Consider the following 12,414-nt stretch of genomic DNA (forward strand, 5'->3'; position numbering starts at 1 on the left):
TGGCAAGAATAGAACCAAACTTTATCAAAAACTCAAGAAAGCCAATTTAAGTCACATTTCAGCCGCAATCAACCTAGACGTTTCCACAAAGCTGTTATTAGAATTGAGATTTGTTTTGAGCAAAAAGCGTTGTTGATACATCTATCGTTGCCTTGTTGTCTTTTACACGTTCCCATCTGCCTGTAATTTCAGAAAACAAGATACTCAACTATGTATGACACAGAAAAGTGTGTTATTTGTAAAAAAAACTTTGACGGCGCAGGCGAGGTCGTAACGCTAAGAGAAAAGGGAAGCGCGGGAATTAATCGGGCTAGCACAGGGCGAAATGATTCTATCACTACGGTTCCTGTGCAGCAGGTTCATCAGAACTGCCGGCGAGAATATTGTCTGCCAAGTAACATCAAGCGAGCCAAGAAAATTCTTACTTCTGAAACAACTAGTAATCGTCGCTCTCTAACTCGCCAAGTAGAACAATATTTCTCATTCAAAACTGACTGTTTCTTCTGTGGTACCAAAGTTGAGTTCGGGGGAAAGAAAAAAAAGACTGGGGGAAGCGTTCAGGGTTACAACAATTGAAACGAAAGGCACGATCTTGAAAATTTGTTCAGAGAGAGGGGACGAGGGGTCTGACACGATAAGAGCTAGGCTTCTAAATGTGCATGATTTGCTTGGTGTTGACGCGGTTTACCACCAGACCTGCAGTGTAAACTTCCGCACAAAGAGGAAATTACCTAAAGTTTATGAAGTGGACGAGCAACTGGCTGTCAATTGTTTCCTGTGCGACGGACCTTCCGCTTGCGCCAGACTCGCTTTTACAGGTGCATCTGCCGTAAGAATGGCATGCAGTGCTCTCCAGCCTGCGGCCAGTGCAAAGGGTCCACGTGCACTAACTTTACCGACACTCTGGAATACGAAAGTAAAGATTCGGAAGACTTGCTTGAATAGCATGACTGTGTAGATTACAATTCAAGAATGACTCTATCTCTAGCTTGAAGATAAGTGATAAACGTGTCTTGACCAATGTAAACTTTCGAATAACTTAGCATTTTAAAAATTGCTCTTTTATGGGTCTTTATTTTAAGATTAAGGCCAAGGAAACATTGTATTAAGAGGAAGTTCTTAATTTTAAAGAAAAGGCATGATTTATACCAATAAAACAGCCGTAAACAGCAACTTTCTGTTTATAGCTTCGTTTTCATGTTGCAGCAGAAAGCGAGTTAGACGTTGATCGTATTTGGAGGTGTTCCCAAGCTTGAATCTTTAGAGACTTTTAGTATGTTATTGTATAGGTCATTCCTAACTAGTTTACGTTGAGAAAGCTTCTGTTGCAATTAGTAGCAGGTCTGATTACAAAATGCCTGGACTAATATGGACATGACGACACGGATTTACTTTATACAATTGATCATCAACTGGAAAAAGGTAAATATTAAAACAGCCGTAGCGAATTTTGAAAATACTGTACGGTGGCTTATTTATCTTTAGTCACTTTTAGTTGATAATCAACTAATAAGTGTTTCACTCGCCCGCCGTTCCTTTTAGAAACTACCGTAAATAACTTTGGACACTGATTTACATTTGATTGCGTCTTCTCCCTAGGGAGATATTGAACATGAAATAAGCCGTTAACGACCGATCGAATAACAAAAACATGTTCTTAGATATGATGCTTTTTGTCATCAAAAGACAAATTTGTGGTCCGCTATGAAGAAGACAGCAAAAGAAGGGGTGAAGCGGGGAAAGAAACGAGCCGCTAAACAGAAAGTGGCGCCTGCTGAAGCAATGACAAGCGATAAAAATACACTGGAGAACTCGAACGCGGCCGTTCACAAACCGTCACGTCTCACTGCGAACACACTAGACAAAGAGCATGATGTTATGGTGAAAAAGATCGCAAATGGACGACTTCCTCCAATAGTGCCTCCTGTTAAAATACTACCACAAAACAGCAACGATGTTGAACTTCACGAGCGTCAGTATGGCAGAGATAGCCGCAGGTCTGTTGACTCACAAGAAGTCGAATCAGGAAACCTTCCTGTTTATAGTGGCAACACGCCGCCGCGTGCATCGAGCCCCGCGACGAGACGAAGAGACAAAAATATGACGAGCTATGAAAGAATGTTACAACGGGAGAAACGTAGAAGTAGAAAGAGAAGTGTTCGATCTTACACCATGCTGCATAGCGAAACAGAAGATCAGGATTGTCTGTCAGTTGACGGATCGACTCTGGTTGTTGAGAACGAAACGCAAATTAATCAGTCAAATGTTTCCCTTCGAAGTCGCTCTTCTGCTAAACATGACCCGAATCAAGCATTGTTGCAGTATTTTACCAGGCTATCGAGCTCTCCTGACATGGAAGATTCACTGGACTTGGAGCATATTAAATCATTGTTACATGAAGGGGCTCCTGTGAACACGAGTGATAGGTTCGGTCAAACTTTGCTTCATGAAGTGTCAAGGAATTGGGGGACAGACGTTGCACAATTTTTCATCGAACAAGGTAAATTTGTGATTATTATAGAAAATAATGGTTTGCCAGTAATGACCGACTCTGATTTGCCGTTTGATCGATGAGATCAACAGTTTATTTGTCCTCCGAGCCAGGCAAATTATGTGTATATCTGTACCCCCAGGATAGCCTGTACCAGGCTCTCGATCAGTGGGGCGCGAGAGAAAGAAAGCGGGCTCTCGATCCCTCGCTCGCTTCGCTCAACTGACCGAGAGCTTTGAACAGACTACCTCGAGCCTTTGATAAGGACACGCGACTAACGCTGCAGGGAGTGTTGGGTATAATTTCATAGGTATAGGTATACATGGTATAGGTCATCCAACATCGTGTGGGAATGAACATGTCTGATCAAATTCAAACATTTTGCGCGAAGAGCATTTTTTCAGACGTGCTAAGGCAACAGGAAAGATGTCAAGGCTAAATCTCTCCGGGAAACCGCAATTGGGGATTGGTTGATCGATTTGACCAGCAATATGGTGTTGGCCGGATATGATCAATGAATAAACAATGTTCCACTTAGTTTTGCCAAGGAGATGCAAGTCAAACAACAAAATTACTGGTTTTCCGTGTTTACACTCGCCGTTTGCCTCTTGTACCCAGAGTACACATGATCGTATTTTCCTGAAAACCCGAACTTGTCAAAAGCTAGGTTTCTGAAAATACAGTCGAGCCTCCCTGTGCCGACCACCTCCATTTTAAAATGCCAACATTTCCCCAGTCAAATCACTATACCGTAAAATTCCGGTTATAAGCCCCCCCCCCCCCCCCCGCTTATAAGCCCTCCCGGTTATAGGCCCATCTACCTGGAAACAAAAAAAATTACATCCGATTATAAGCCTCCCCCCCCGCCCGGATATAAGCCCCCCTTTATCGGATGACAGTACTGAACAGGGCTAAATGTTGCTTTATTATGCGTTTTTAACGATCAACACTCCTTTGGCTCGTTTCGAAACGTTTTTTTTATTCCGCTTATAAGCCCTCCCGGATATAAGCCCCTCCGCTTATAAGCCCACCCAAAACCCCTTACGAAGTTGTATAAGCCCAGGGCTTATAACCGGAATTTTACGGTACTGAGAGATAAGAATCGTCCTCGGGCATAAACAAATACATAAGTGTTAGTTTGAGAATTTGGTAATACATCATGACAATTCTTCTTATAAACAAGCCAGCCATCTCGTGTGCTTTCAGTTCCTCGCTATAAACGCTCATAAAAAGTGCAAACTTCGATGTACTCAGTTTCACTTATACCACTGATCAGAAAGCGTTCCTTTACAGGTGCAGATATCAACAAAGCTGATGATTATGGTCGAACACCGTTACACGTGGCTGCCTCAGCTGATTATCAAGAGATGGTCAGATTCCTAATCGATAATGGCGCCGATGTTCACGTGACTACTGCGGGTGAGGCCCAGACTCCACTCCACTATGCTGCAAAGAATGAAGCTGTTCAGTGTGTAAAGATTCTGCTGGCGTATGGCGCTGATATCGATTCCAGAGACTACAAACTCCGTAGTCCTTTGCAGGTTAGTTGAGTTAGTTGGTGTTCTAGGGACAAATTACAAATCCTGTGTGTCAAATACCGGAAGAGAGGCAGTGTCAAGCATAAAGAAACGTAATTATGCTACTGTATTGCTAATCTTTAAACGCATTAACCTGTATAGCCTGCGAATATAGCCTCCTTTCAATAGCTCCCGACACTACGTACGAAACGCGAAGCACGTAGTAACGGGAGCGATAACGGTGGCATTATTCGCAGGCTGTAACCTGTAAAAAGTTTTCATTTTCTACCGGGGTGCAATTGGCACACAATTGTTACAAATGAAAATGTGCGATACACAGATAAATAGTAACCGAAAAGTGACTGTAAAACGAGGTTTATTTTTGAGTGAGAGCATGTTACTTGCGTCACAGGAAAGTGTCCGTTGTCCGTATGTATGAGCTTTTATAGTCGGGACAAACGAAACTGTCAGTAGTAAGGGGGTGTCCGTATTAAGCCGGTGTCCGTAGAGCAGTGTTCTACTGTCTTTCACAGCTTTGAAATAGTACAGGTTTTCAGTGTCATTCATATTCCAACTACAGTGTAATAAATTTGTCATTGCCTACCGTCAGGTCGCCGCGGAGCACAACAGTGCCGAGGCCACGCGGGTTCTTTTGGATGAGGGGGCCTCGGCTGGCGTAAAAGACGACAGTGGAATGTCTGCACTTGCTCTTCTTATTTCACAGATGCCTGTTGTGGTAAGTTGAAAATTCAGACAACAATGATTAAGGAGATAAAACTTCTCTTCTGACATTATGGTTCTTCAGTTTTAGCCCAAAAGACCATATTCGTATTCTCGGAATTGGACTGGAACTAGCTTGCAATGCAGGCTGATTCGGGTATAATCTTTTCAAATGCAAATGACATGAGGCTCTTTTAATGCTATTCCCCCGCACCAGCCTCCATTGCAAGCTAGTTCCAGTCCAATACCAAGAATATGAATATGGTCTATTGCAGCTTGTTGTAAGAGAACTTACAGTTTTTTGTTGTTTTTCACTTGCAGGCGTACAAAGCGCTTGATCAGTTCCACTCCGTTGACAGAATTCATCGCAAACAAAATTTTTATCTGAACTTCTTGGAAACTGGTGACAGGAAAACCTCCGCCCCCTCGCCATTACAAGCTGCCTCCCAATCAAACTGTCTCGAGCTTATAATGCATCCAATCTTCCAGCGTCTAATTGATGTAAAATGGAGATTTTTTCGACTTGAAGCGTGGCTAGATATTCTACCTAACGCGTTGATGGCCATACTGTACACCATCTTGGCGTGTTCCGTGCCGCAAGACGTAACCAAGTTTTATTCACCTCTGAGCAAAAATTGGTGGAAGGTAGTGATCGAAATGGTGTTTCTTGTTATAACGTTCAATGAAATTAGAAAAGAAGTGAAGGAATACTACCGATCGAAAAAGCAATCCAGAAAATTCATTAAGTGGAGGAAAAAGGAGGTTGAACGCGATTTGGCATTTTGTCACCCGCGGTGGCCTCAGGAAAGAGCGTTCGTCGAGCAAGAGATGCGGCGGATTAAACAGAACAAAGGAAATAAGCAGACTTATTTCTCAGACGCGTGGAACTATATCGACTGGATCACTTATGCCATGCTGATGGTTGTTATTATTCTCCACATGATAAACCTGTGGGTCGATGATCATCTCTACAATGACGTCTTTATTCGTATCTTATCGTCATCAGTGATTCCCGTCTGGGTTCGTCTGCTCAAGTATGCCCGACCCTTCCCCAGTCAGGGACCGTTTGTAGTGATGCTCGACCACATCATCATGGACAGTGCAAAGTGGTTGTTTGTGATTTTGATGTTTTACATTCCTTATGCGGCTGCCTTCTGGATCATGTTCGGCCCGCAGTCACAAATCCCGGTTATAGGGATACAACGGTACCACAAGCTTAATTTACACGATGATCCGACTTCCTTTGGTAGATGACTATAATTTTGCTGCCTTAGAAAAGGCTGCCCCGTACATGGCAAAAGTTCTTTGTGGTTCTTTCCTGATCATCTCTGCCATTGTTTTGATGAATCTTTACATTGCGCTTTTGTCGAACACGTTTCAGCGGGTTTACGACAACGCACGCGCAACAGCTGCCATACAGCGGGCTCGGCTTCTTCAAGATCTGGAGTTGGACGCTTCGGGGAAGAAACTGGGCCGCTACAGAGAGCACATACGTAATAACTACAGCCCTGAAGAAACCGATTATATCGCAGTGTTCTCAGAGGAAGAAGAACAAACCCGGAAACAAGGCGAAAAGGTTTCTGAAATTCACAGCATTGTGAGCAAGCGCTTTGGTGGCAAAAAGTTTGGCAAACTGGAACGAAGTGAATTCGATTCGGTGATGGACGATTTGGACATGCTCAAACGCTCTCACGGAGAGATAAGACGTACTCTTTCTTTGCTAACCTCAAATCTGGAGGAATTGACCAGGACAACCTCGTTAATTGTAGAAGATCGTAAGCGTGTCGATGAAGAGCATTACTACAAGGAGCAAGGAGAGATCTTGACGCGCCTAAACTGGACAGTTGCAAGATTGGAAGCGGTGTACGCTATCGACAATGGCCTAAATCCTGGTCAACCACTAAGGAACCATAAGGCAAATCAAACAGAATAATGACAGAACTTGCCTGACACAACACAGGGGCTGGGTTAATCAATGATCAATGTACATATGTTACCCATCCTGAGTCCTCATCTCGAACTGACGAGCCATTAAAAACAAGTTTAATTATTTTTCGAGCCCAGCTTCTCGTTGTGTGCGGTTTAATTTCAACTTTTTCAGAACTGTAATTTTGATCAATACATATCTTTTAATCGACAACTCTAACAGAGTCTACTGCTTAATATCAAAATAGAAAATAACAATAAAATATCATAATATCAAATAATCTAGGACGGCCAGAGGTTTTTAGGCATACTGATATCCTGGGCCGGTTTCAAATTTTATCATGTGGTCTTTTACCATTGGTATGCGGGAACTTGGTATATTTAAATTTTGGATTTCGGTAGAATACATTGCAAAATAAATGACTCTTTATCTGATTGTTAGAAATGTTAAGGCATTGGGGTAATTTTCACATGACAATTTTGTATACCATTACTCCTCGGACCGATCCTGATTTATTAAAAGAACAAAAAGCAAAAACGCTTTATAAGAAAAAATGCTATCTAACCTATTCAAACTAGAACGTGGATTAAATCACAATCTTAGCAAACAGACTTCTTTTTCACGGGCTCAATTATTTCCCCGCTTTTCGCAGGGAGAGTCGAACCTAATCGCATGTATTAATGACGTAATGCTTTAGAAGATCAGTGTATGTCTCTGATTGGTTCCTTCTAATTGCGCGCGAAAATGCAACGCTGAGTAACAATCAATCAGTCAGATTACGATCCAATCTCAAAACATCTCCCTCATGGGGTAAAAACCAAGGAAGGCGTCTTATGACTAAGGCTCGTAATGTTACTCCACGTTTTCAATCCATGTTTAAGTGTCTAACTTATCAGAAATCCAATGAGCAACCACTGCATAACAAATTGTGCCCCTCTCCAGCCTTTTACATTCATGGCACCTGCCCTTACGTTTGGTTGCGGTCCCGGTGTAGTGACGTTAACGTGCGTTGCGTTACCAGCTGTTGCATTTAACACGTGCCAGTCATATGCGAAGGCGAAGGACTAGTCGTGATAATTGGTTTCCTCGGAGGGAAGACGTTTTTGGCAAAATAACCCCGAACGTTTCCAGGGGGATTATATTTGACTACTACCACAGTTTTACCGTCCTGTCTAACTCTTGCTGAATGCGCCGATTTGCTTGGTGTTTTTCCAAACCACCTGGGAGAGAGGAAAAAATGTATCACTGCAATGATTTGATACCCTACCCATCCCAGGGGGGTACTCTGGCTTGTAAATGACGGGGATGATCGAAGGATTTTTTGGGTTTGAAATTTTCGATTCCGCGATTTTTGGGTTGAAAAATTTGGAATTTTTTGCGGGGGGAGGGGGGGGGGTGAGTTGATTTAAATAAAGGATTTTTTTGGGTATTAAAAACGAACTCAAGTGCCTTGGCGTGGCCTTGGCGTATTTATGATATGTTGAATAAGCAAACACGAGCGTTCATATTAGATTTTCTTGTGTTAATTGCCCCCTGGCATTTAGGGGTATTGACAAGGGATTATTTGGGGGTTATTTTTGGTCCAGGGATTTTTGGCTAATGTCGGTAGACTTATGGATTTTTTTGGGTCCTGAGTTTTGCCTCCATTCGATCATCCCCGTCATTTATTCAACAAGCTGGAGTACCCTCCTGGGCTACCCATATGATGAGTACAGTAAGAAACAGAAGTCAAATATTGAGTCGAAATCGGGAATGAATCTCTAGAAACTTTAGAAAACAGAGTTCCTCGGTGTTATTCAACAACGATTCTCTTCCTTACTAAGACAAAAAAGTTTTTTTTTCCCTTCGGGGGTTTTTTTCGTGGGGAAAAATTTTTTTTTTTTGGTTTTTTCCCGGGGCCGGGGCGGGGCGGCGGCGAAAATGCCCCCCGCCACTCGGGGAACGGGGGCGGGGGGAGGTAGTCTTTGAATGCAGCTGTGGTAATCGATTACTTCTCGGTTATAAAACTGTTATACCATACAGGTTATTGCAGAATCCTTTTAATTTTACCTGGGTGAAGTGCCCAGCTCCCTTAACGACCTCCGGCTTCCTGTAATCGTAGTTTTTCTCCTCGGCGTAAAATAGTTTTACAGCACGAGCACATGGTTCATCAGGTTTCCCGGCAGACAGGAAAAGATTTCCTGGATCCTCTTTTTCGTGAATGAATAGATTATTCTTGGCCAAGTAAAGCGCCCAGGTCCTGGCTTTTATAAACATACGATATGACCATGTTACGTTGCCAACCTGATGACAAAATCACCTGACATTTATAAATAACACAAACAATCTTGTGTATTTCTAGTAATTTAGCCGGGGAAACAATTGCCAGTTGATGGCCGCATCACTTCTCCGAGAAGTGACTGAGTCCGCGGTTTTCGTCGCGACGGCTTTCGGATTACTCGTGAGCACTTGCGCTAGTTTTTGATTGGATAAAATAATTTGAAAATTTCTTCGAGTGCTTCAACGAAAATTTGCCAAAACTGGCACTTATCTCTCCGACTTAGTAAAATAAATAATTTTAGACGCCTTCCTTTGACCACGCGCTCCCGAGAACGAAACTTAAGATGGAGAGAGCTTTCTTAAAGTCCCCCCCCCCCCCCCCGCCACTCCACTCCTCAACTCTTTAACGAATGTGAAAGTTTTTCTGCTTTTTGGAAATATAATATATATATATAAAAACACCAAAACATCTGTTGTAAACGGATAATAATTATCCAGGACACAAGTAAACACTGAGTAAACGCAACTCAATTCTCTTTAATCTGAACATCCGAATAACACGTGTAACTGCACATGCGCAGTCCTAACAATCTGAACAATACCTATTATATTCGACTGCCGGATCAAGTTAACAGTGCGATCAAAACTAAACTGACTTTCTCTACTGGTTCTATCATGGATAGCAGAGGAATTTCCCCTATCGAATAAAATTAGTGTATAACGATGATAATCATTTAGGCACGCCATTCCATAATAGCCCTTATCATGATTACGTCAAGTGGTGTTTTCCCCAGCTCGTTTCAGCGCAATTTTATTTTTGATTTCCAAAAAAAAATAAAATTTCAAAAAGGGGAAAGTAAAAATTTTTAAGGTTAAGATTAGATTTTAATTTATATCTCAGGCATTCAAGTTCATCTCTGACAAAACCTTCTTGATCAGGCCATTAGTAGCAAAACTTACCTGATGTATTTTTCTGTAGTGATTATGCCATAGCAGTGCCTGCTGTCTGCAGTTTAAAGAACCTGGGTATAAATAAAATAAATCAAGGAATCTTTACACAGGGTAAATGGATGAATCAATCATAATCAATCCATCCATCCATCCATCCATCAGTGATTGACTGACTGACCGATTGTCTGACTGACCGCTTGACTGTCTGTCTGCCTGCCTGCCTGACAGACAGACAGACAGACACACAGATAGACTGGACTTGTAAGCAAGTCTAACACACAGACAGACAGGCTGTCTGAATGACTGATTAACAATTGATTGATTGATTGATTGATTGATGATTGATTGATTGATTGATTGATTGATTGATTGATTGATTGATTGATTGATTGATTGATTGAAATTAAGGTCAGTGGTCTGTTTTTCTTAGTCCTTGAACAGTTCTTATATTCAATTTTCTTTGTTCAGTTTTTTTTTTTAAAAAACTTGTTTAACTAGAAACAAAACTAGCGTTTAAATTCCTTTTCGAAAGCAGTAAGTAGAAAGTAGTGAAAAACATAACATAAACAGACTCCGAGAGAAAATAAGGAGTTCTTGCAAAAAGTTATTAATTAAATAATTGAGGGAAAGAAACCATTTTTCCCTGTTTCAATCTTCTTAAAGAAACACGAGTGAGAGTAAGAGAACGGGACTGAATGTTTTCCTCCATCGAAGGAAGTACAAATCTATCCGAAAAGCCGCCATTTTGTCGATGAACGCTGAGGAGAACCTGGTGACGATGTTAGCATTAACGCCATACACCTCACGACGTTGGCAACCGGGGAATTTTGCCCTTAGCTTACAATTTTCGCCTGCTCGATCCTGTACCCAGTGGCAAAACAATGGCAGTTAATAAGTATAATAAAAGCAAAACTTTGAAATCGAGCAGCAAAGCAGCCTGTGCGCCGGGCTTTTAACTTTTCGTAAAACACCTGCATGTACTGGGAAAAATATGCATTAAGTGTTTCTCACTTATTTACAGTCTTGTAGACTGTAATTCCTACCAATTGGTTTTGATCTGTACAAAAGCAGAAGTTAATTAACTGTCAAAAACATATCAATGAAATGTCAATTTATGAGATATATTATAAGCTTGTTTGTTTTTCTGTGAATGGTAAGTTTGTTTTTTGAATCATAACCTCAAAGTATTCAAAGTATGCAAATTACGAAATAATCCCTTCGATGAATTAAAGAAAAGCAGAAATAGGATTAAGACTTTTTTGCTCGTTATATTTGGTATATACGATAAAGAACACAATGCATGCAAAGTTATACCAATCTCATCTTTCCTGTATACCTATTAAGAACATTACTTGATAAATTTAGTTATACTCCCTCGAAGTTTAAAAAGTCTCAATAAATTCAAGTTTATATAACGTGTTGGGAGGTTGTAACGAGATAGCTGTCCTCGTTATCACATCCTCTAGCACAATGAAATAGTACTTAGTGCCATTTAAGCAAATCAGTTAAATCCTTTTGTTTGTTATTGTTATTTCAAAGTTTATCCCAGAATTATTTAATTATAATCCTCAACGAACTCCTCTAATTCCTTCAACTATATTAAACGAATATGTGGTCTCAGTGATTTTTCAACCGTCTCACTGAAATTCCATCGTTATTGTATGATTACATGTCTTAATGCAGTTTACGGTTTCCAAAAAAAATTGTTAACTATTCAGGCATATGATAGCCGCTTATATATGGGTTTTCATATTAGCGTGACGACTGTGGTGCAAACCTTAAAAAGTGTCTAATCTTTCAATAGTTATGTAAAACTGATTTACTTTGAGAGTCCTTGATACGTACCTCCATTTTGAAGAATAACGATGAATACCATCAGCTCACAAAGAAAACCAAGATTGCTAAACGCGATCATTGGACGCTGTTGCTGTTGCTCAGTTCTGGTTGCTCAAAACGTTTCTGTATTCTTTTCAGTGAATGGTATTTAAGACACGCTGCAGCTGACAAGAAGCTCTCGATAAGTTGCTATTCCTGTCAATCTGCGCAATGTTTAATTTGGCATATCCATGATGTGTTTATTTTATATATAATAACCAAGTTTAATTACTTTTTGCTATTTTGTTTCTTTTTTGTTGACATTGCCTTGAAGGGTCGCTGCATTTGAGTCTCGTCTAGCACAAATTATAACTATTTTAGTTACATGTGCGCGTATGGCATCAGCCCATAATATTATTCACTTATTTAACGTGAAAGATAAGGACATTGGTCCACACTCAAACTGACTTGCTATAATTGATAAACAGTGGAGATGTATCAAACGGATGACCACTGCTGTAGCTATAGCTTCGTTGTGGGGGAGGGGGGGAGGGGGTAGGTTTGTGGGGTGGCAGCTGTCCCCTCCCGGCCCCCCAATATGAAATTGTCTGAAATATGCGTGGCAGATCGGACCAGACGTACTTGAGCAAAGAATCGCAGAAATATACAGTTTAAAATCAGTCAAATCTTAAGCAAATACATGTACCGCGCGTGTGAAACAGTTTACCTTCGAA

The 12,414-nt window shown here is 41.1% G+C and overlaps 2 pseudogenes across 2 annotated transcripts; one reads left to right on the forward strand and one right to left on the reverse strand.

Moving 5' to 3' along the window:
* Nucleotides 1-1,372: 1,372 nt before the first annotated feature.
* LOC144643503 (uncharacterized) lies at nt 1,373-7,044 on the forward strand (annotated as a pseudogene). The gene is made up of 5 exons (XR_013568915.1): nt 1,373-1,422; nt 1,687-2,500; nt 3,785-4,032; nt 4,619-4,744; nt 5,050-7,044. The product of XR_013568915.1 is annotated as an uncharacterized LOC144643503 (transcript).
* Nucleotides 7,045-7,053: 9 nt separating this feature from the next.
* LOC144643575 (Golgi-associated plant pathogenesis-related protein 1-like) lies at nt 7,054-11,856 on the reverse strand (annotated as a pseudogene). The gene is made up of 4 exons (XR_013568921.1): nt 11,711-11,856; nt 9,875-9,936; nt 8,705-8,938; nt 7,054-7,875 (listed from the first exon to the last, which is right to left on the reverse strand). The product of XR_013568921.1 is annotated as a Golgi-associated plant pathogenesis-related protein 1-like (transcript).
* Between the last annotated feature and the right edge of the window lie 558 nt (nt 11,857-12,414).

This window comes from Oculina patagonica, chromosome 2 (assembly GCF_052425735.1).
Source record: "Oculina patagonica isolate OP01 chromosome 2, crgOcupat, whole genome shotgun sequence".
In the NCBI taxonomy this organism is placed as follows: domain Eukaryota; kingdom Metazoa; phylum Cnidaria; class Anthozoa; order Scleractinia; family Oculinidae; genus Oculina; species Oculina patagonica.